The following is a 25,609-nucleotide window of genomic DNA, read 5'->3' on the forward strand; positions in this document are numbered from 1 at the left end:
TGTCTGTAAAGTTTTTGATTTCTCCATTGAATCTGAATGAGATCCTTGCTGGGTAGAGTAATCTTTGTTGTAGGTCTTTCCCTTTCATCAATTTAAATATATCCTTCCACTCCCTCTGGCCTGCAGAGTTTCTGCTGAAAAATCAGCTGATAACCTTATGGGGATTCTCTTTTATGTTACTTGTTGTTTTTCCCTTGCTGCTTTTAATATTTTTTCTTTGAATTTAATTTTTGTTTGTTTGATTACTATGTGTCTTGGCGTGTTACTCTTTGGGTTTATCCTGTGTGGGACTCTCCAGTTCCTGGACTTGGTTGGCTATTTCCTTTCCCATGTTAGGGAAGTTTCGACTACAATATTTTCGAATATTTTCTCAGGCATTCTCTCTTTCTCTTCTTCTCCTGGGACCTTATAATTCAAATGATGGTGTGTTTAATGTTGTCCCAGGGTCTCTGAGACTGTCCTCATTTCTTTTCATTTTTTTTTTCTTTATTCTGCTCCTCAGCAGTTATTTCCACCATTCTCTCTTCCAGCTCACTTATTCGTTTTTCTGCCTCAGTTATTCTGCTACTGATTCTTCTAGTGTATTTTTCATTTCTGTTATTGTGTTGTTCATCACTGTTTGTTTGTTATTTAGTTCTTCTAGGTCCTTAAACATTTCTTGTATTTTCTCGATCCATGCCTCCCTTCTATTTCTGAGATTTTGGATCATCTTTACTATCATTACTCTGAATTCTTTTTTAGGTAGCTTGCCTATTTCCTCTTCATTTATTTGGTTTTGTAAGTTTTTACCTTGCTCCTTCGTCTGTAACATATTTCTCTGTCATCTCAATTTTGTTGATGGGAGGGGCTGTGTTCCTGTATTGCTGGTTGTTGACCTGAGGTGTTCAGCACTGGAGCTTGCAGACGGTTGAGTGGAGCTGGGTCTTGGTGCCAAGATGAGGACCTCTAGGGCAGCTCACACTGATTGATTAATATTCCCTGGGGATTGAAGTTCTCTGGAAGTCCAGTGGCTTGGATTCCATGCTCCCACCACAGGGGCTCTGGCCTGGCCCCCAACCTGGGAACCAAGACCCCACAAGCCATGTGGTGTTGCAAAAAAAAAAAAAAGAGAGAGAGAGAGAAACAAATTCCAAGGCAAATAATAAAAACCAAACCAAACAAACAAATACAAAAACAAACTCACAAATAAAAAAGAAAAGAAAAACAAATAAAACCCAAGACAAATAATAAAAACAAATCCAGGCAAACCAAAAACAAACCACCAAGCCAACAACAACAACAATAACAAAACAAAAAAAAATAAACAAGAGAAACAAAAAACAAGAAGACACTAAAACAAACAAGAGAGCCCCAAAACCAAAACCAATAATAAAAACAGAACTAACCTAAACAGAAAACAAAAAGAAAACAAAGGGCTTCCCTGGTGGTGCAGTGATTAAGAATCTGCCTGCCAATGGAGGGGACATGGGTTAGATCCCTGGTCTGGGAAGACCCCACATGCCACAGAAAAGCTAAGCCTGTGTGCCACAACTACTGAGCCTGTGTTCTAGAGCCCACAAGCCACAACTACTCTAGCCCAGGTGCCACAACTACTGAAGCCTGTGAACATAGAGCCTGTACTCCACAAGAAGAGAAGCCATTGCAATGAGAAGCCCTTGCACTGCAATGAAGAGTACCCCCTGCTCGCTGCAACTAGAGAAAACCCACGCATAGTAACAAAGACCCAATGCAGCCAAACAAATAAATAAAATAAATCTATTAAAAGAATAAAACAAAGTCAAAAAAACAAACTGAAAGAAAAGTTAAGTGAAGAAAAGACAAACACACAAAAATGACAAAAAGAAAAACAAAAAATTAAAAAAGAGGAAAACAAAACAAAACAAAGCAAAGCAAAATATGAAAGGAACAAAGCACAGAGAAAACAGACAACAAACAAAAAAGCACAGAACATTAACAAAGAATAAAATATAATAAAATAAAATTAGAAAAATAAAACATATATTAAAATAATAAAAGTAAAACTGTAACTACAAAACAAGACAGAACACCAAGAGCCAAAATAATAAACATAAAAAATAAAATTAAAGATTAAACAAACTTACCCTTTCCCCTCCCCCTGTCCTCAAGCCCATTCTCTAGTAGGTCTGTGTCTTTATTCCCATCCTGCCCCTAGGTACTTCACGTGTATAGCTGATTCACTTTGTTATAAAGCAGAAACTAACACACCATTGTAAAGCAATTATACTCCAATAAAGATGTTAAAAAATATTTTTAAAAAGATTTAAAAAAAGGAAAATAAAAAATTCCATGGTTCCTCTGTTATCTGTGTCCTTGCCCCCACGGTGAGCTACAGCCAATCCCTGCCTCTCCTGGTGGCCTTCCAAGACCTCTAGGTAGGTCTTTGGACCAAATGTGTCAGCCCCACCTCTGCCTCTCACCAGCATCTGCTCCTGAAACTGGCCCATAGCATATGTGCCTGAACAGGCCAGCTGGGGTGCAGGCTTCCATGGGCATGGCTGCAGGGACCAGCACAGCTTGAGGAGGATTTTGGGGGGGGTGGCTCTTGGCTCACCAGGACCTCTGTGGCCACAGGAGGCTTTGTTAGGGGTGGCATGTGGGCAGCTCTGACTTGCACAGGCCATGGAGGTTTTGGGGGGTGAAGTTTTGGTACACTGGGACCTGCGTGGCCAGATGAGGCTTTGTCAGGGATGGTGAGCATGCTGCTGGGACCCTCGTGGCCCTTGGGGCTTTGTAGGGGAGGTGCCTGGGTCCACCAGGACCCACCAGGACAGCTACAAGAGGCTTTGGTGTGGTTGGGGTTCCTAAAAAGTTATTTTTATGAGTCTTCTTAAAAATCTTCATTTTGTAAAAGCATCAGTGTAAAATAATTATTGTCTATAAAGGAAAAAACTTAAAATAACATGGTTAAAGATTTGAGTACAATGCAATTAGCAGGAAATTTGGATATTTCTGTAACAGATAACATTTTAGGACAATAACTAGAATTATGACTGATAACTTTATATCAAGACATATCAGATGTTAGGGATTCCATATAAAATATGGAATATCTATATTAATTACATTTATCTGTACACTATAACCTAAGGTTCATCTCCAATTACTTGACAATGTTTTTGATGTAATTTAACAAACCATATAAACTTAATTAGTTTAACATTCATCTCTGAGATGTCTCAGGTATGCTCCTTTGAAGCATCCCAAAGTCAGCTGGAGGCCAAAAGAGCTTTAGTTGGATTTTAATATTTGGGAAGTTTGTTAAAAATATCAAAAAGTTTAAAAAATATAGCAGGATCATAGATCACTGTGAAACAATACTTTTTCATTTAACCAAAGTCCCAAAACGATGAAAAGAAAACAACAAATGTGGATCAGAACTCACAGAACTCACAGAAATTCACACAATCTGTTATCAAAAAAGGAGCATTCTGGGCTTCCCTGGTGGCACAGTGGTTGGGAGTCCATCTGCCGATGCAGGAGACACGGGTTCGTGCCCTGGTCCGGGAAGATCTCACATGCTGCAGAGCGGCTGGGCCGGTGAGCCATGGCCGCTGAGCCTGCGCTCTGCAACGGGAGAGGCCACAACAGTGAGAGGCCCATGTACCGCAAAAACAAACAAACAAACAAACAAACAAAAGGAGCATTCTAACAGAGACAGAAATCAAATTCCAGTCTTGTATTAGCTTACTTAACAAAATATATTTACTTAGTTAATTTTGATCTAAGTTTATTTAATCCTGACCATGAATACATATTTTTTCTCAGGGTTCCTTTCCACTACCTTTCATCCCATATATGCCTGTCCCTTATTTTTCCATCCAAATAACACCAACCAGCTCTAAGACATACTTTCTTTCTTTTCCCTCAATAAAATGTAGTTCTATCCCTCATACCTTCTTTACTGAAAACACACATTCTACTTTCCTACTGTACACTGAAATGTTTCTGTGTTATTCCTATTAGCTTTAATTACAAGTTTAAATTAGAATCCTCAGCTTTTAAAAACCTTAACTTCTAGTGAAAGTTAAGAAGTAAGCAGTTATGAACTGTCTTTTACATTAGCATTCTGTAGATTGGTGAACATAAATACCAGTGATAATTTCTAAAAGAATTTTCATTAATAGTCCTAAATACCTTTAGTTTCTCTGTTTAGTAATTGATGTCTCAGTATCTTATTTTTTTGGAAATTATCCAGCTATTCAATAAACTTCCATCACAAATTAGGACAATTCTATAACTTTAAGTTATCAAATATCTGGAAAGATCATTTTAAGTAGACATTTCTAAAATATAATTATTTTAAAAGTTTACCAAAAAGCTCTTAACTCATTTACAGTTAAAGTCTCATAATATCAAGTTTTTCCCTTGCAACAGATATAATAAGGTCTTATTTGACTTCTATTAAACCTAGTTAGAATATGGTATTAATGCTGTTGACTCTAAAGACATGTCTATATTAATTAGGTCAACAAACTTTAATACCAGGTATCTACTTAATATTCAATTCTCCCCAGTTCACATCAACTTGAAAGTCATTTTGGCCAGTTTCTTTATTTGTAAGAGTTTTCTTTTAAATTAAATAGAGCTCTTTATAAATTCAATTTTGATAATGTTTTCCAGAGATAGAGATATCTCATATGTATATTGTGTACACACACATAAACAGGCAAAACTAGAGATCTCATGCCTTCACTTAAAAACTTAGTTATGAATCAGGTATTACAATATAAACTTACTAGTTTACAAACAGTTGGAATACATTAAAGTTGCTTGCTCAGATGACTAAGGTTTTGCTATTTGTAAAGTTTGGCTCTGGGAGCATTCCCAGAAGTTTGGATTTTAAAACTGCCACTTTGTCATTTTTTTTTTTCTTGGTTTCAGTTCTTGCCTCGTTAGGCTCAGTCTCAGTTCCTTGTAGCCTGTAGTTACATTTCTAGTTTGTAGAGATTTGCAAGAGAAAGACAATTGCTTTTAGTTTCCAAAGAACAGTTCTGTCGCCTACATGATCCTGAAAGATTTTATCAGTGACTAGATTTCTAACTAAACTGAAATTTATTTTATGAGTTTTATGTTCTAGAACTTTAGAGTTTAATTTATCATGCCTTCAAAGGTTTGTGTAAGGCGTTCAGCAAAGACTTGCATTTTGAGTTCACAAGTTAAGCCCAGAGCAAAATCACTATTTTTTATTTTTATCAGCCCTTGAATGTTAGTTCCCAGTTTTTACTTATTTTTATGGCTCAGGCTACCCTATTGGTTTCCTTTAGTATGTTTAATATTTCCTAAGTGGCAATCTATATGACTTGTCTTATAATACCATTCATGGAAGTATTTCCCAGTGAAGCATACCTATCCCACAATATAATTAAACAAAAGAGATGTAACCATCTTATAAAAAGGATATTTAAATATACCAATTTTATATACTTTCATCTCAATTCCATCAGCTTTATACCTTTAACTTTATTTTTTATTAGGATCCAATCAACAAGCTTTGCTCTTACAGGAGGAGTTCTAGAAGTTTTTCTTCTTTTTGTTTCCTGTCCATTTTATCTATTTTTATATAAAAGGCTCTGAGATCCCCAGAGTGGGAACTCAGGCACTTTGGCCTACCTGTTGCCCCAAATAATTTCTGGTCAAGTACCTCAGTATAAATTTTTTCTAGCCCCTTAAATATATATTTTAAAACTGGGGTAAATAGAATGGACTCATTTGGCTTTTAATGTTGGGGACCAGTAGGGTGACCCTTTTGGCCCATTTAACCTTAGGTAGTGCAGTAATATCAAAACCTTGTGTTTTACAATAGCCAAGACATGGAACCAACCTGAATGTCCATTGACAGAATAATGGATAAAGATGTGGCAAATATATACAATAGAATATTACTCAGCCATAAAAAGGAATGAAATTGAATTATTGGTAGTGAGGTGGATGGACCTAGAGTCTGTCATACAGAGTGAAGTAAGTCAGAAAGAGAAAAACAAATACCAGATTCTAATGAATATATATGGTATATATATATATATATTAAAAAATGGTACTGATGAACCTAGTCGCAGGGCAGGAATAAAGATGTAGACATAGAGAATGGACTTGAGGACACAGGGTGGGAGAGGGAAGCTGGGGCGAAGTGAGAGTAGCATCGACATATATACACTACTGAATATAAAATAGTTAGCTAGTGGAAAGCAGCAGCATATCACAGGGAGATCAGCCCAGTGCTTTGCAATGACCTAGAAAGGTAGGATAGGGAGGATGGGAGGGAGGCTCGAGAGGGAGGGGATACGGGGACATATGTATGCATATTGCTCACTCACTTTGGTGTAGAACAGAAACTAATACAGTATTGTGAGACAATTATACTCCAATAAAGATCTATTTTTAAAAAACCTTGTGTTTTAATCACATAAATGTCCATTTTATTTATCCCATTTAAAATAACCATCTAAAGATTTCTTTATTCATTTGAAATAATTCCTTGTAAAATTCCTACCTTGTTGGAAATAGTACCTAGAATTTCCTTACAGGATTTTTCCTGTTAACATTAATTATTCTAATGCTTTTATTAGCATCTGTAAGGATCATTGAGGGGAAGCAAAGACCACAAATGAAGCTTCCCAAACCAGTTTTTCTTGTTTTAAACTAAAGAAGTTTTTAGGTTAACTATAAGATATATATATATATTTTTTCCCCATTTAGTTTGATTTTTGTTTTATAGGTACCAGTAAAACAGCTGTTTATAACGAGAGCACTTTAGATTTACCAATTTATTAGTTTCTCAAATTTAAAAGGATCCATCATTTGGCCATTAATAAAATATATTAGTAGTGATTCAAACCAAGAAGATGCAAGAGGCTTCCCCATAAGAGAGTGTGGAAGGATGTAAGCTAAGTAAAATCAGGAGAGTTTACTCTCAAAAGTAGTATGGCAGAGGTCAAATTTTCAAAACGCTTGTGTAAACACACACACACACATACACACACACACACACACACACACAGGGAATGTTCTAGGAAGATCAGAAAGAACATTTACATTTCAAAGACACAGAGAAATGAAAGTTTTCCTCTCCAAGGCTTTTGTTTAAAGTCAGAATGCTGAAAAGATATTTTTACCAAGCCAGCTTTTTAAACTTAATTTAACTTAACTGTGTATGCAATAAAAGAGCCCCATTATTTTAGGCCGAGATTTCCCTTAATTTCCAGTTAAGTAATTAACCTGGCTGGGGTATTAGTTGGAGGCTGGCAATCTGTTGTTCCTTTTTCTTTTATTTTGAAACCTTTATTTCCCATTTTAGGTTGAATTTGTCAGGGATAAAATTTACTAATGAAGTTGTGTGGTGGCCAGTGTGCTGCTTGTGAGCTTAACTCCTCTAGGCGTCACCCTAGAGTCGTTTCAGCTGTCTTATGTGTCTCGGTTTCTCCCGTTGGTGGTCTAAAACCACTGTGGGTGCTTGGATTGCTGAATGGCCAATTCTTATCTGCGACCCCTGGATGAGCAAGTGTTTTAATTAATGAGAAGGTTTCCCTATGGGACCACTGCACAGTATGAGGACTCTGCCTCCACCACTCCCGTAAATTTCTCAGTCTCCTGAGAAAGCCGTAACTGGCTGGGAGGAGTCTTGTCCCTTTCTTTGGAGCAAAGCTTTTATGTAATATCTTCACTTTTATCCCGACAAATTCTATTAAGGCAGCCAAACTGAGGAAAAGCATCAGATCAGCCTCTTACCTAACCACTCAGCCAAGACCACTCAGTCTCCTACAACTGAGCAAACACTGGTATCTTTCAACCAGCCCCCCCAACGCCCCACCCCTACCCCCAGTATCTTTCACCTGGGTGGGTATTCCCTGGTATCTTTCAAATGAGCCCCCCCTCCCCAGTATCTTTCAATTGGAAGGGCAGGTACCTGTTGCACACTGCCAATTAAAACTCAGGATGATCAACCAATACTTGGAGATCTGAGAACCAAGAGAGACTTACCCAAATTTGTCTTGACTCTCCAAGCAGGTGGACGGGTGCAAGGGGCCTCTGCTGGTACCAAGGCTCTTGTTCCTCTTAGAGTTCAGGCAAAAGAGGAAAGTCCACTCTGGGTCCCTTCATGGTTGCCATAAGTGTTGACTTAAAAAAATGCACAACGTGAGAGGTGTGAGTTAAGTTTTTGGTGGTGCAAAATGAGAACTGCAGCCCAGGAGACAGTGTTTCAGATAGCTCTGAGAAACTGCTCCAAGGAGGTGAGGGGGGGAGCTAGGATATATAGGAGTTTTGCAACAAAGGGCAGGTAGTTGGGAACATCAAAAGATTACTGTTAATTAAAGAAACCAGATATGTCAAGTTAAGGAATTCAGTGCTTTTCTATGTATGGGAAGCTGCAAGAGTCTGGGCTCACTGAAATCATTTCTTTGATCTGTACCTCAGCTATCTGGGGCCAGTATCCTGTGTTTTCACATCCTGACTTTCTTCAGGGCTCACCGAAGGGAGTGGCTGCAGTCTGATGGCTGCTAGATGGCAGCAATTCTTTCCTTCTTGAGTTTCCTCAGGGCTCACTGTCTCATGTTGGAGAGCTGCAATCACTGATGACTGTGACATCCTTTATTTGCTGATATGGCAGGCAATATTCCATTTCTCACTGGGGACTCACCTCTCATGTGGCAGCTTCAAAATCTGGGATATCAGATGTGTACAAACTTTCTCCTGGGAGACACTGGCAACTTGGTTTTATTATTGGCGTGGGCTGGAGGGAGAAGGTGGAGGAGGCATTCACTGACTTCCTCAGCTCTGGGATGGATTGCATCCAGTCCCCTTAGATATGTCTAACTTTTGGGCACCAATTTGTAAAGTGTGCAAACCCTTTTCAGGGAAAAACTGAGAGATGGGCATTTTTGCCTTCTCTCTCTGTGCTGAGCTCTGAATGGATAGCCAGTTAATAACTATTTGTTTTGCTTGTCACAGTTCTGGGGGCTTGTGAATGGAAGCCCTATTGGCTATGAGAGTCAGCTGGTATGGGGACTGTGCTTTGAACAGCAGTCATAAAAGCTGGGGTACAGATGTGTGTACAAGCTCCTTTCAGGGAGATACTGGTAACTTGGAGCAGGCTGGAGGGAGAAGACAGAGGAGATGCCTTCAGGCTTCCCTAGTTTCTGGGGAGGTTTACAGCTAGTCCCTAATGTGTGCTAAATTAGAAGCCGGATCCTCAGATAGCAGCTTTTAAAGTATACAGATAAACCTCTTTCAGGGAAAGACTGGAAGATGGGCATTTTTCACCTGCTCCCTTTATGTTTAACCTTGGGGCTATAGTTGTGGCAAGTGCTCACATGCCTGTGAAGAACTGCTTTTTTGTTTGCCATAGTCCTGTGGGTCTCTTGGATGCAAGCCTTATTGGTTTTCAAAGCTAGATATTTTGGGGGCTTCTACTTAAAGTGGGAGTGTTAAATATTGGAGCACTGGATATAAAGTCCCAACTTTTGCTCCTCAGTGAGAAGCAGGGAGTTGGGTATTCCCTCCTGATTGTATGATGTTGTGCTAGAGGTGGGGTTTATAGTGAGAATATGTCTCAGCTTTTCCTACCCCTTTTGATGTGGGTATTTTCTCATTCACGCTATGTGTAGAAGCCATTCAGCTAGTTTATGAATCTTTTTCAGAGGAAATTGCTCTGTGTGTAGCCGTACATTCAGTGCATCCATGAGAGGAGGGGAGCTCAGGAACCTCCTATGTCACCATCTCGGTTGACCTTCTTCCAAAATTATTTTCTTAATCCATCTCTTTCATTGTTTTGCAAAAATACTTGAAAAGATATTAGCACATTGAATAGGCATTATTTACCTATGGATGCATAACAATATATCCAAATCTTGGTGGCTTCAACAACAATAAACATTTATTATCTCATACAGTTTCTCTGGGTCAGGAATTTGGGAGTGGCTTAGCCAATGATTCTGTCTTAGAGTTTTTCACAAGGCTGTAGTCAAGATGTTGGTTAGGGCTGCAGTCATTTAACTTTTTCTTCCCCCTGTCAACTAAAATAAATATTTACAACCTAAAAGTGGAGAAGTATGTTTTATTCAGCGGGAATTTTTAGGACTTCAAGCCCAGGAGACAGCATCTCAAGTAACCCTGAGAAAACTGCTCCAAAGAGATGAGGGGAGAGCTAGGATATATAGGAGTTTTGCAACAAAGGACAGGTAGTAGGAACAAAAGATTACTCTTAATAAAAGAAAGCTAGATATCTCAAGTTAAGGAATTTAGCACTTTTCTATGTATAGGAAGATGTAAGAGTCTGGGCTCACTGAAATAATTCCTTTGATATGTATCTCAGCTATCTGGGGCCAGTATCCTGTGTTTTCATATCCTGAGTTTCCTCAGGGCTCACTGTGGGGAGTGGCTGCAGTCCAATGGCTGCTAGATGGCAGGTATTCTTTGTTTCCTTCATGAGTTCCCTCAGGGCTCACAAGCTCACCGTCATTGTTGATGGCTGTGACATCCTTTGTTTATGATATGGCAGGCAATATTCCATTTCTCACCCCGTTTACTGAGACACAACATTGTGTAAATTTGACATATAACATTGTGTAAGTTTAAGATGCACAATGTGATAATTTGATACACATATAGATTGCAAAATATTTACAATAATAAAGTTAGCATAATCTTCACCTCACATACTTACAATTTCGTTATTGTCATTGTTATGGTGATAACACTAAAACTCTACTCTCATAGCAACTTTCAAGTATACAACACAATATTGCTGACTATAGTCACCATGCTGTACATTAAATCCCTGGAACGTATTCATCTTATAACTGAAAGTTTGACCTTTGACCAACATCTCCTCATTTCCGTTACCAACAGCTGCCAGCAACCACCATTATACTCTGTCTATGAGTATGATGTTTTTAGATTCCATATATAAATAAGATCATAGAGTATTTGACTTTTTCTGTCTGACTTATTTCACTTAGCATAATGCCCTCAAGGTCCATCCATGGTGTCACAAATGACAGAATTTCCTTATTTTTATGGCTGAATATACACACACACACACACATGCACACATGTGCGTGCGTGTGCACACACACACACACACCACATTCTTTCATCCATTCATCCATCAATGGATGCTTATGTTGTTTCCATGTCTTGGCTATTGTGAATAATATTACAATGAAGATGAGAGTGCAGATTCATTCTGAAATACTTACAGATTCACAGGAAGTTATAAAGATAGTACAGAGGGGTCCCATATACTCTTCATTCAGTTTCCCAATGGTTATATATTAATTATAGTACAATATCAAAACCAAGAAATTGACATTATTAAAATGTATGTGTATAATTCTGTCATTTTATCGCATGTGTAGATTTGCAGTCACCACTGCTGCAATCATGATACAAAATAATTCGATCACAAATATCCCTCATGTTACCTTTCAGTCAGTATAGCCTCAGCCTTCTCTCCCTTTCTCTTGTCTCTAACTTCTGGAAACTACTAATCTGTTCTGTATCTCTATAGCTTTGTCATTTTAAGACTGTTATATAAATGAAATCATACAGCATATGACGTTTGGGATTGGCTTTTTCACTCAGCAAAATGGTCTTGAGATCCATCCAAGATGTTGCATGTATCAATAGTGTGTTCCTTTTTATTGCTGAGCAGTATTCCATGATTGATGATATGTGCCACAGTTTGTTTAACCATTTATTCATTGTAGGGAGGTTTGGTTGTTTCTGTTTTTGGCTAGTGCGAATAAAGCTGTTATGAACAATCATGTATAAGTATTTATGTACATATAAGTTTCTGTTTTTCTGGGAAAAATGCCCAGGAGTGACCCTCCCTTATTTATAATATAATTATCTTAAATATTTCCTCTACATATATTGAGAATCACATCAGACAGTGCTATAATTATGTTTCAACTATCAAATATAATTTTTAAAACTCCTGAGAAGGAGTAATTATCCTCTTGATTGTTGTGTCTTCTTTGATGATGCTCTAATATTTCTTTCTTTTTAAAAACTTAATTTATTTCTGTTTAGAGAACTTCCCTTAGTCATTGTTTTACAGTGTGTATGATGATGACAAATTCGTGGTTTTCCTTCAGCGGAGAATGTCTTCATTTCCACTTCATTCCTGAAGAATATTTTCACTGGGCATAGAATTCAACCTTCCTGAGACGAGGTTAGGAATCCCCATAACATCTTTCTTTTTTTAAGGCACACATTACACTCTCAGTTACTTGTTTCATGCCTGTTTCCACCATAAGAGCAGGAATTCTTAACCTAGGTTGAACATTAAAAATTCTGATACCAGACTGTATCTCAGATGAATTAAATTATAATCTTTGGGGTGGGGTACCCAGACATCAGTATTTTTAAAAAAGCTTTCCCAGGTGATTCCACTGTGAAACCAAGATTGAGAACCAGTACCTATATCAGACTCTGTCTCATTTACAGCTGGATACATAGTGCCTAGCTTAGTGTCTTGTATACAGTTTGTTCTTGTATACAGTTTTTGTTGAAATCAATTGAATTAATTGTAATTGACATTGTAATGAACTTCTGTAAGTCAACATTTGTTTAGTAATGTTCCAACTTATTGAAGAGACATTCAATTCAGCAATCCAATCCTGTAAACCCTTGTTGAGGCTTACTGCATACTTGGTGTTGAATGTATTAAATTCAATAAGACACAATCCCTGCCCTTGGGTATCCCATAGTCTAGTGGGGGAGTCAGGCTCATAAACAGGGAATTAAAAAACAGTATGGCTAGTGGAATCCATATAATTTTACATAAAGTACAAAGAGAAGGTAGAGAAGAACTTTGAGAGATGAGGCAAAAGAGATGTGAACACACTCTCATAGATCAACTTTAAAAATTTTTTATTTTACATATTTAAAAGCCACTTTATGGCAGTATGATTGGCGTACAAAAATCTATACATATTTACTGTTTACAACTTGATGAGTTTGGAGATAAGTATATATTTGTGAATCTATCACTAAAATCTAGGCCATAAACATATCTATTGCTCCAAAAGTTTTCTCCTGTCCTGATTATTTATTATTTGCTATTATTTTTTATGATGATAACATTTAAAAGATCTACCCTATTAGCAAAATTTTAAGTATAAAACATGATATTGTTAACTATAGTCACTATGCTGTACATTGGATCTCTAGGACTTATTCATCTTGCATAACTGAAATTTCATCCCCATTTCCTCCTCCCCCCAGTCCCTGGAAACAACCATTCTACTCTCTGTTCTATGAATTTGACTGCTTTAGATTTATCATATAAATGGTATCATGTGGTATTTGTCCTTTTGTATCTGGCTTACTTCACTTAATATAATGTCCTTAAGATTCATCCCTGTTACAAATGGCAGGATTTCCTTCATTTTTTTCTAAAAAGATATTGGGAGTAGGAGTTTATTAATTAATTTATTTATTTTTGCTGTGTTGGGTCTTCGTTTCTGTGTGAGGGCTTTCTCTATTTGTGGCAAGCAGGGGCCACTCTTCAGCGCAGTGCGCGGGCCTCTCACTATCGCGGCCTCTCTTGTTGTGGAGCACAGGATCCAGACGCGCAGGCTCAGTAGTTGTGGCTCACGGGCCTAGTTGCTCTGTGGCATGTGGGATCCTCCCAGACCAGGGCTCGAACCCATGTCCCCTGCATTAGCAGGCAGATTCTCAACCACTGCACCACCAGGGAAGCCCCAGGATTTCCTTCATTTTTAAGGCTGAATAATAGTCCATTCTATATATGTGTCTGTATATATATATATATATATATACCACAATTTCTTTATCCATTTGTTGATGGACACTTAGGTTGCTTCTAAGTCTTGGTTATTGGGGCTAATGCTGTGATAAACATGAGTGAAGATATCTCTCTGAGATACTTATTATAATTCTTTTGGCTGTATTCCCAGAAGTAGAATTGCTGGATCTTATGGTACTTCTATTTTAAAATTGTGAGGTACCTCTACACTGTTTTCCATAGTGGTTGCACCAATTTACAGTCCCACCAATGGTGTACAAGTGTTCTCATAGAACATCTTTAGTTCTGTGGGGCTCAAATGATGAAATGATTGGTCCCAGATGGATTCTTTCTTAAGTAGGAGAGATTTGAGATTGATCATTTTCAAAGATAAAAATGCTGCAACCCAGGCTGACAGAAACCTGGTGCTAGAGACCTGTTGAGATCTCTTAGGTGCTGTTGCATTCCTCACAAAAAATCCATGATGCCACTGGGGTGGGGATTATTATCCTCTTTTGACAGAGGAAGAAACTAAGGCTCAGAGAGGTTAAATAATTTTCTTGGGCTTCCCTGGTGGCGCAGTGGTTGAGAATCCACCTGCCGATGCAGGGGACACGGGTTCGTGCCCTGGTCCGGGAAGATCCCACATGCTGCGGAGCAACTAAGCCTGTGAGCCATGGCCGCTAGGCCTGCGCGTCCGGAGCCTGTGCTCCGCAATGGGAAAGGCCACAACAGTGAGAGGCCCGCATACCGGAAAAAAAAAAAAAAATTTCTTTTCCAGCTTACATAGCCAGTTAATAAGAATGTGGAAAATTGAACCTAAGTCTCTTGCCTGCCAGTGCATCACTGTTTTTGAAGAGGTCATCGATAAATTCATCTCATTTCATGAGTCTGGGACACAGTTAGCTAGAAGTTGGAAGGCAGGTTTGGGCATGCTTACTGAGGGCCTCATATTCAACACAGAGGACTATTCCTGGTAGGTAGTGGGAAGCCATAGAAAGATTTTGAGCAGTGGAAATGACTGTGCCTGTTGACTGGTCTTCCTCGCCACCTCAGCACTCACTATTTGGCACTTAAAACCAAGCTGACAAATTAGTTTTACACCCCTGTCAGCAAGTCAAAACCTGGTAGTTTGTGGTCAAATGGTTTATGTACTTTCTTTTAACAGTTTTCTCTCAGTTGCTTTCTGCTTTACTTAAGGGCATTCTAGTCATTTCCATCTGTCCTCTATTAGTGGCCAACCTTAAAGAAGTCCTGGTTTGTCCCTACCCCCTCCTCTGCCTCATCCTGCCTTAATGAAAAAGCTGATTTCTTTAATTCTGAAATCAGACCCAGCCAAACAAGAAAAGACACAACCACTTTGGACATGGAACACTGAAATGGTGATTAATCTTCTTACTGAACATTCTTGTCAAATGCTTACTTCACCTCACACTTTCTTCATATCTCAAAAAACATCTGGTGTGCAGCTTTTATTCCCCTCATCCTTTCTACATGTTGCCTAATTTCTAACCCCCCCACCCCATCTTCTATTTTTGCTACTTAGGAAAGAAAATTATAAAAATAATATGAGGATGTCAAGGAGCCATAAGCCTGGTGTTGCCACCCTAGATCCCCATTACAGTTTTGTGAGGGAGGGCAGGTTAGAGATCATCCCCATATTACTAAAATACAGGAAGAAATGTTTCAAAAACTGCCTAGAAGTTAATAGGGCAAAGATCCTGGGCTCTTAATGTGTGCCATGCTTTTTAAGGATGTAGACATTGAGGCTCAGAAAACTTAGGTGAATTGGTGAAGTTGCAGAGCCAGTAAGTTGTGAAGCCAGGATCTAACCTGTCTTGGTTCCCTATGGTGTGGAAAGAGTCAAGAACTCCTGTACACTGCAGGACTTATTAGAATACTGCTTTCTTTTTTTTAAAAAAAATATTTATTTATTTATGGTTGTGTTGGGTCTTCATTGCTGCATGTGGGCTTTCTCTAGTTGTGGTGAGCAGGGGCTACTCTTCATTGCGGTGTGTGGGCTTCTCATGGTGGTGGTTTCTCTTGTTGCAGAGCACGGGCTCTAGACACATGAGCTTCAGTAGTTGTGGTGCGTGGGCTCAGTAGTTGTGGCTCACAGGCTCTAGAGCACAGGCTCAGTAGTTGTGGCACATGGGCTAAGTTGCTCCACAGCATGTGCGATCTTCCTGGACCAGGGCTCGAACCTGTGTCCCCTGCATTGGCAGGCAGATTCTTAACCATTGTGCCACCAGGGAAGTCTTGCTCTCTTTTATTTTGTTTGTTGTTTTAAACTTATTCTGAAATAATTTTAGACTCATTAGAAGTTGAAAAAATAGTACAGAGAGTTCCTGTGTACCCTTCACCCAGCTTCCCCCAATGGTAATATCATCTTATATCACCATGGTACATTTTCAAGACCAGAAATTGACATTGGCAAAATACTATGAACTAAACTGTATACCTTTGTTGTGGACTGAATTGTGGTCCTCCCCCACCCCAAATTCATATGTTGAAACCCCAAGCCCCAATGTGATTGTATTTGTAGGTAGGGCTTTTAGGGAGGTAATTAAGGTTAAATTAAGTCATAAGGGTGAGGTCCTAATCCAATAGAACTGGTGTCCTTATAAGAAGAGGAAGAAACATCAGAGATCTCTCTCCATGTGCACAGAGGAAATGCCATGTGAGGACACAGAAAGTGGTTGTCTGCAAGCCAAGAAGAGAGGTCTCAGAAGAAACCAATCCTGGAACCTTGAGGAAATTTATTTTCTCACATTTCTGGAGGCTAGAAGTCCAAAATCAAGGTGTTGCCAGGGTTGATTTCATTCTGAGGCCTTTCTCCTTTCTTGCAGACAGCTGCCCTCTTGCTGGCTCTTCAATAGTTGTCCTTTTCTGCACGTGTACTCCTGTTGTCTCTCAGTGTGTCCTAATCTCCTTTTCTTATAAATACACCAGTCAGATTGGATTGGGGTGTACCTTAATAGCCTCATTTTAACTTAATCACCTCTTTAAAGGTCCTATCTCCAAATAGTCACTTTCTGAGGTACTGGGGTTTAGGGCTTCAAAGTATGAGATTTAAGGGGACATAATTCAGTTTATAACATGTTATGACATTTGACCATATGTATAGATTTGTTAACAAACACCATAGTTAGGATAAGGAACTGTTCCACCAACACAAAGAAATTCTCTAGAGCTACCATTTTATCATTACACTCCCCCCCCATCCTTGATAACTGGTACCACTGATCTTTTCTCCAGCACTATAATTTTGTTATTTTATGAATGTTATGCAAATGCAGTATGTGGCCTATTGAGATTGCTTTTTTCCCCCCGCTCAGCATGGTGTCCCTGAGATCCATCCAAGTTATTTTATGTGTTAATAACTTGCTCCTTTTTACTGCTAAGTGGTATTCCATGGTATGGGTGTACCATGGTTTTCTTATCCACTCACCTATTGAAGGATATTTGGGTTGTTTCCAGTTTTTGGCTATTACAAATAAAGCTGCTATGAACATTCATGTACAGATTTTTGTGTAAACATAGGTTTACTTATCTCTAGAATAACTTCCCAGAAGTGCAATTGCTGTGTTGTATGGTAGTTGCAAGTTTAGTTTTTTAAAAAACTGCCAAACTATTTTCCAGAGTGGCTACTTGACTAAAATGATGTATGAGAGATCCAGTCCCTCCATGTCTTCACCAACATTTGGTGTTGTCACTTAGCCACTCTGATAGGTATGCAGTGATATCTCATTGTGGTTTTAGTTTGCATTTCCCTAATGGCTACTGATGTTGACCAAGCATCTCTTCATGTTCTTTACCTATTTTCTAATTGAATATTTTTGTGTGTGTGAGTGTTTTACCATTGAGTCTGTGAGTTCTTTATATATTTTAGATACAATCCTTCATCAGATATGTGGTTTGCAAATGTTGTCTCTAATCGGTGGCTTATTTTTTCATTTTCTTAATAGTATCTTACACAGAGTGAGAGTTTTTTATTTCGATGAAGCAGAGTTTATCTGAGTTTTTACGTCTCATGCTTTGATGCCATATCTAAGAGTCCTTTACCAATCCCACGGTCCTGAATATTTTTTCTTCTAAAAGCTTTATATTCTTATTATATTGAGTTTTATAATATTATATTGAGTTTTATATTATTGTATCTCAATAATTATTTGAATTAAACAGATATATGCATTTGTCAGAACTCAGCAAATGTTCTCTAAATATTTGTTTTTGTTTTTTTAACATCTTTATTGGAGTATAACTGCTTTACAATGGTGTGTTAATTTGTGCTTTATAACAAAGTGAATCAGCTATACATATACATATATATATATATCCCCATATCTCTTCCCTCTTGTGTCTCGCTCCCTCCCAGCCTCCCTATCCCTCCCACCCTCCCTATCCCACCCCTCTAGGTGGTCACAAAGCACCAAGCTGATCTCCCTGTGCTATGCGGCTGCTTCCCACTAGCTATCTATTTCACATTTGGTAGTGTATATAAGTCCATGCCACTCTCTCACTTTGTCCCAGCTTACCCTTCCTCTTCCCCGTGTCCTCAAGTCCATTCTCTATGTCTGTGTCTTTATTCCTGTCCTGTCCCTAGGTTCTTCAGAACCACTTTTTTTTTTAGATTCCATATATATGTGTTGGCATACGGTATTTGTTTTCTCTTTCTGACTTACTTTACCTTGGAATAACTGTAAACATATATTGAACTTTAATAACACGCATGTTTACATTTAAATGTGTGATCCATTTTGAGGTGATTTTCATATAAGGCATGAAAGGTTCATCCTATACTCAAAAACCTCTGAGTATTTCCCAAGACTTAAAGGATAATCTAAGGTCTTTACTCTGGCATTCAATGTCCTCTATGATCAGGGCCCACCCCACCATCCCATCATTTCTCCTTTGATTTCCTACCACAGGCAGCATGGTATGCTATCTATGAGCATGGGCTCTAGAGCCACACCATCTACATTCAAATCGTGGGCTGCCATTTATTGGCTCTTTTCTATGACTCAGTTTTCTTGATTGTAAAATGAGGATAGTAATAGTACCTACTTTATAAGTTTCTTGTAAAGATTAAAATTGAGTTAACTCATGTAAGTAGTACTGTGCTGGGCAAATAGTGCTCAATAAATGGTAGCTCTTACCATTATTACACAAGCTTTCCATCTGCTGGCCCCATATTCCCATTTTCTCCTTTCCCTTTGATTGTTGTAGTCTTCGTCTATCAAATTTCTACCTGTTTTTGTGGTTACCTCTGAGAATGTTATGACAGTTACAATTTACTGGAAAGGGGAGATTTCTAGGATGTTGGTAAGGTTCTATATCTCAATAATTATTTGAATTAAACAGGTGTATGCATTTGTCAGAACTCAGCATATGTTCTCTTAATATTTTTAAAAATGTGTTTACCTTAGAATAACTGTAAACATATATTGAACTTTACTTTAATAACATGCATGCTGAAGTGTTTAAGTGGTGAAGAGTACTAATGTCTGATACTTACTTTAAAATGCAACTAAAATAAGATAGCTTAGTGAATGAATAGAAGGATGGATAGATGGATAGATATATGATAAAGCAATTTAAGTAAAATGTAAATGGTAGAATCTAGGTAGTGGGTATATGCGTGTTCACTATAAAATTCTTTTTATTATGTTTTATGTAGTGTCAACTCCATGGATGTGTGACCTGTGCAGTCACACAGAGCACTATGCCCAGAAGGGCCCTGTGCTTGCTTTAATGCTCTACTGTCACTATATTGAAGTTCTTAATAATTTCATCTTTGAACTTGTGTTTTACAAGTGAAGTCCAATGGGGCAATGGAATATGCATATAAACTTAAATGTGTCTACTGTTCCTTGCCACCCCACTTGCATATAGTGTTTGTGATGCTGCATGAGCACAGAACTCTAGTGGATCCACAATGTGTGGGAGTTCAGCAAGACTCAAACTGAGTACAAGGTTAACAGGTTAAAGGTATAACTGAGTAAATGGGGACACTGACAATCCCAAAAGGCTGTGCTTTCCATGCAAACTAGAGCTTGCTTCAAATGTAAAAAATAGGCAATGGCATTCTAAGAAACATGAACAACCAAGGAACCCTATCACTTCCTGTGATTGGAACCCTATTACTTCCCTGTATTACCTAACCACAATTGCTGGACATGATGATATAGAAATAAAGAGAAAGATAGGTCAATCTATAGTTCTTTTCATTTTACTTTCTTCATTATTCATCAGTAAACCAAAGAACATTGGTACAAAGTGTGCAAATCAAAAAGTGAAATAAAAGTATTGTGTGTGTGCAGTATTCCCACTGTTCTGGTAAGAATGAAACACATGTGAGAGGTATGAAATATGAATTGTGTGATTTTGGTGATTCTGCATATGAGTTAAATGTTCCTATATTTGTATTTAAAACATCCTGCATAATATAAAGATGAACAGTAAAATTCACACTAATAATTTAAATTTTAAGTTATTCTTTACTTACAACAATATAAAATAACAAATGGGAACCATCATGACAAGTTGAGAGAGAGAGCAAGTGAGTGAAAGAGCATGCACAGGAAAAATGCTTTATATTTGAGTGACTTTAGCTGGAATTTCCCTTGTTTTTTGAATGAGTATTCCCATATTTTCATTTTTCACTTAGCCCCACAAATTATGCAGCTGACCCTGGCTGTCTATTTAAAGTTTCTCATAGTAAAATATTAGGAAAAACTCCTACTTGTTTTGTAAATTTGAATTCAAAACTCCTGTCAAACTTTGTCTTGCCATACCAAACCAAGGCAATTTTTGAGTTTTTTGAATTCCTAGTGTAAAGATCAGCTCTGTTATTACCTGCCTATTTAACTCTGAGAATATTCTTTTCCTCTCTGGGTTTGTGTCTTTACTTGTACGATGAAGATGTTTAACTACATGATCCTTCCTAAAGGTGCTTTAAATTGGGAGACTGTTTTCTCTCATTTACACCATTTAAAAGTCTTTTCCATATGCAACTGAGTGGTGTTTGGGAATGTGTATAGGCCATGTTCCCTAGTGAATGTTAACTTTTGGAGAATGAGCCCTTGCCTTGTGTATTTCATGATACTTTGTACAGAGTTGGTATATAGTTACTGTTGTCTTAATAAATGAATGAATGAGTGAGTGAGTGAATGAGGTCAGCATTATTTGTATTTCACCTCACAGCTGCTTCAGAATCAACCACTTTTATTGTAGGAAGATCTTACCAAGCTTATGCAGCGGAAAATATGAATGTGACAGAAGGTGGCACTAATACTGCCTTGTGATATCAACCAGCCTCTTGGGACCATTCTTCTTCCATGCCTGGAAAAGGTTTCCCTATTTCCCCACCTGTCTGCCTTTCCAAAGGTCTTGGACTACTATCTCACACCCTCAGGGAAAGGTAGGTCCATCCTGCCTCACTAGGCTCAGTGTTGTGTGCCCAGCTCAGAGGCCCATAAAAGAATTGGGTAATGGACACAGTGCCTCATGTGGGTTGAAGGCTCAGCCCCACAAGAGGCTTTTTAAACTTCCATCTATACTGGAGCCTTTTGTTTCCCACATCCATTGGAAGGGTGGGGTAGGGAGTGGTGTGGGGAGGATAGTTTTGTGATATCCATCTTGAGGCAGTGATCCACGAATAACTCCATACCAACAGAAGAAGGGCCTGGGACTTTGGGGAACTTAGTTTGTCCATCTCCTTGACACTGGCCAGCACACATTAGTGGCATTATAAACCAGGCTAACCCCACTCTCTCCATAGACTACTGCCAAACCCCACTTTACATTTTCACAAGCTCTCCTCATCACTTCTCAATGAATCAGGCAGAATTTTTCCAGCTGGGCTCAGTATTGGTTTCCCCGAATGACCCTTAAAAAGTTCAGATTTGAATCCATGGATCTGCCTGAGCATGAGGCGGGCCTCATACATCACTGAACACTCATCTACTCAGAAGATCGGGGCCTTGGCATGGTTGGGTGTTGATGTCTTTACGGATGGAAAATGTTGGTTTGCATTCTATCAGTAACCCCACAGAGGTGATATTAGGATTTAGGGATCTATTCATTTGGAAAATGCTTGATTGGAGCCAACTCTAGTCTCATTTATATTTTGGAAAGGGAAGACAATGACCTCTACTATAGAAATGGCTGTCCTTTCACTCCAGATTGAGAGGATGACCAAGTTGGCAATGGCAGCAGATAGAGAATTTAAGAAAGAGACCCAACAAAGGATCAGAAGCAGCAGTGGAAAGAGCACTGGTTGGGAGTCAGCAGCCCAGGGCGCTGGTTCTGCTCAGCTATACTCTAACTTTCTCACTGTATGACATTTGACAAGTTCCTTTCTCTCAAAGAGTCTCAGTTTCTTCATGTATAGAATAAAGGGATGGCCTTTGATGGTCCCTAAGGATCTTCCCAACTCTGATCTGTGACAGTGGAGAGAATATTTACCTTCCTATAGTTGGGTTAAGAGTGTAAGATCTGGAGCCAGACTGCCTGGGTTTATATCCTGGACCCACTCTTTCTGGCTGTGTGACATTAAGGAAATTATTTAACCTCTTTGTGTTTCAGTGTCTTCATCTATAAAGTGGGGATAATAATAATATTTGTATAGGATTATTATATAGATTGTTTCAATTTATATAAAGTATTTAGAAGATTACCTGGCACATAGTAATTGCTAAAAAATTTGTTAGCTACCATTATTATTATAGGACATTTTCCCTAGGCTATCCTAGGAAACCAGGGTAGAGTATCTGGGATTCCAGGCTCTCACTCTTTCCTTCTCTCTGAGAAAATAGACCACATAGTGGTTACTTTCCTAGGGCTCTGGAAACATACCTCATCTCTCTTTGGGGAAGGCCGCTTTCTGCACCTCAATGTATAGCTCCCTAGGGCTGCTGTACAGGGACCTCAATCTGGACTCGAAAACAATTAATCTAGGGTTTTGTCTTGCTTCCTCAACCTGGAGGGTCCTGCCCATTTTGCCAAGTGTGTTTCTCTACCATCTACCTGGATTTTACCTTCTCCCAGCTGAGATCATCAATGGTGGGGAGTAGAGGGGAGTAGTGGGGATGAGACAACCAGGGAAGAAAGAAGTATGGGACCTCTTTAATCTCTGGTTGTCCTCTCAGGATTTGTTTCCATGAAGGGTTTCTGTGTCTTTGGGACATCTATGTGACCTATCCATGTCCCTAGCTCTTCCTTTTTCCAGTGACATATCTAGTCAATTCAAACAAATGGATCAATGAATACTAGCAAATTAAATGGTAGCCCCTGCAAAGAAACATTTGAGCTTGAACGTGGGTCAAAGTAATATAGAATATTATGGTCAGGAGGGGCCTTAGAGATGATATCTTCTAATTCCCTCCTTATGTAGTATATTGAGGAAACTGAGGTCCAGAAAGGGACGGCACTTGCCTAAGATCATAAGGCAGAGATGGGGCTAGAATCTAGGGGATTTGATACTTAATTGTGGGCCCCTTTTCTATATCAGTTTGCCTCTGGGGACACAATTCCTTAACCAAAAAGAGTGACTGCAAGCATATTGGAATGTAGGTGGGTGAATGGAGATGTTTTGGGGTAGAGAGTTCTTTTGGGTTCCCTCAAAGTAACTTATAGGCTATTTCCTATTCTGCCTTCAAACAGGGCAAGGCTTGCTGATGCTCATAGCAGTCTAGAAGAGCCAGCATTTCAGAGCTCCATGTCCCCAACTGTACTGCCATTGCTAGGTGGGGCCAGGAGGAGAAGTCTTGCAGCTGGATTTCCTGTCTCCAGGGTCTGGGAGGAGCTTGTCATTCTGGAGTAGTACACAAGGCTCTCCGCATCTGCTTTGAGGTGCTTGGTCACATCATCCAAAGACAATGAAGAGATATGAATAGAATTAGTAGAAGAGTGAATCAGGGGTCACTGTCTGGTTTGCTCGGCAGCCAGTCTATGGGAGCAGCAGAGCAATAAGAACAAAGAACAGTGTGAGCCCCTGGCCAACAAAATAACCCAATAAATAGAGGTTGCACACCCCAGAGAGCACAGTAGAGTTTCTGGCAGGATGGGGCAGTAGTCATTCTGAACAAACAAGATGTTAATTTATGTCTAAGCAAAGCAAGATTAGGAACCTACTTCACATTCCTCTTAGAGGGTGTTTCCAAAAATCAGTGGAGTCAATTTCCTCCATGTGGAGACAAGGCAAAAAAGCCATGCACATGATCTTCCAAATATAGTTCCTAAGCCACTGCACTGGCAGGCCCAGGCATGAACCCCAAAGTAGCAGTATCTGGTGCCAACTTGTCATGCCAGGAAAATGGTAGAAACAGTCTTGTCTGGATCAACACCAAAATATAGATGGCCTGGATGGAGCTTTGTATATCTGTGCCAATAGCTGACCAACTTGACATTCTACTTTACCAGATCTTAAACCTATGTTTTCTTGCCTATGTTCTCTTCCTATCTAGAATAGGCACTAAATGACACTAAATTGTCATTTTCACTCCATTTAGTTCTTTCCCAAAATCTTACCACTTCCACTTCATAGATTTTCTCCAAAGGAAGGATGATGGAAGAGGAACAATGATGGATTCTTAATCTTGGAGCTGGAGGATTCTACAAAGAACATCTAGTATATCCTCCCAAAGCATCTACTCTTCAAGTTTCAACTACCATTTATTTTCTCATCAACCTCAATTCTATATGCCTATCCTCATCTCCAAGCTACAAATATATCAAGCTGTCTGCCACCTGGTTGTACACCATAGGCACCATAAACTCAATATGTCAAAGGTGGAACTCATCATATTACCCCTTAAACATGATTGTACTCATGAGTTTTTGGTTTTGCTTGGTGGCACCATTATTTTCCCAGTCACTCAACCTAGAAACTGCAGAGCCATTCTTAAATAGCCTCCTCCCCTTACCTAGCAGATCCAAGTCCATTGGCAAATTCTCTTTTTTATCTCCTAATTTTATTTGATATCTGTCTATTTCTTTGTATTTTCACTGCCTTAATTCAAACCCTCAGCACTTCATATCTGGACTGCTGAGATAGTCTAACTATTGTTCCTGCCTCCAATCTGGGCCCTCTCCACTTAATCCTTCACACTACCAAAATAATCTTAAATTATAAATCTGATTATGGTATTCTGGGTATTTAAAATCCTTCAATAGACTACCCATTGCCCTTAAGATAAACTCCTTTCAGGGCCCACAAGGCCCTTCATGATCTTGGCCCTGCTTATTTCATAAGCCTTGTTTTTTGCCACTTTCTGTCTTGCTCTCTAAGCTCCAGTAACAGTGAAGTTCTTGAAGTCCCTTATAGACATTATTTAGTTTAAAGCATCTGTAACTCTATTTATGCTGCCTCCATCTTCTTGAGTCAGGTCTTCTCTACTCATTATTTTGACTAGATAACTTTTTGTTACTTTAACTCAGGAGTCTTTCCAGACTTAGTGAGGTGGTACTCCTGTGTGATCCCACAGCATCCCATCAAATTGTATATCACTTTATCACACTCTGTTTACCTGTCACTCCCACCAGATTACATGTCTCTTGAGAAAATAATGTCTTATTTCTCTGTGCATCCTCAATGTCTAGCACACTGTTTGACATAAATAGGTGCTTAACAATTGCTTTCTGAACAAATGAAAGTGGCAGGTATAGATTTGGTTATTTTTAATTCACCTAGTCCTTTAACCTCAAGTGCTTTCCCACTCATTGACTCATTCTGTTTCTACCCAAAAGTCCATGAAGATGAGTGGGTATGTTTGTGTTTCTGCATCTTTAATAGAACTCTTTTTTGGTGACCCTCCTGAAACTTTTTAAATGATA

Source organism: Kogia breviceps, chromosome X, assembly GCF_026419965.1.
Source record: "Kogia breviceps isolate mKogBre1 chromosome X, mKogBre1 haplotype 1, whole genome shotgun sequence".
NCBI lineage: Eukaryota > Metazoa > Chordata > Mammalia > Artiodactyla > Physeteridae > Kogia > Kogia breviceps.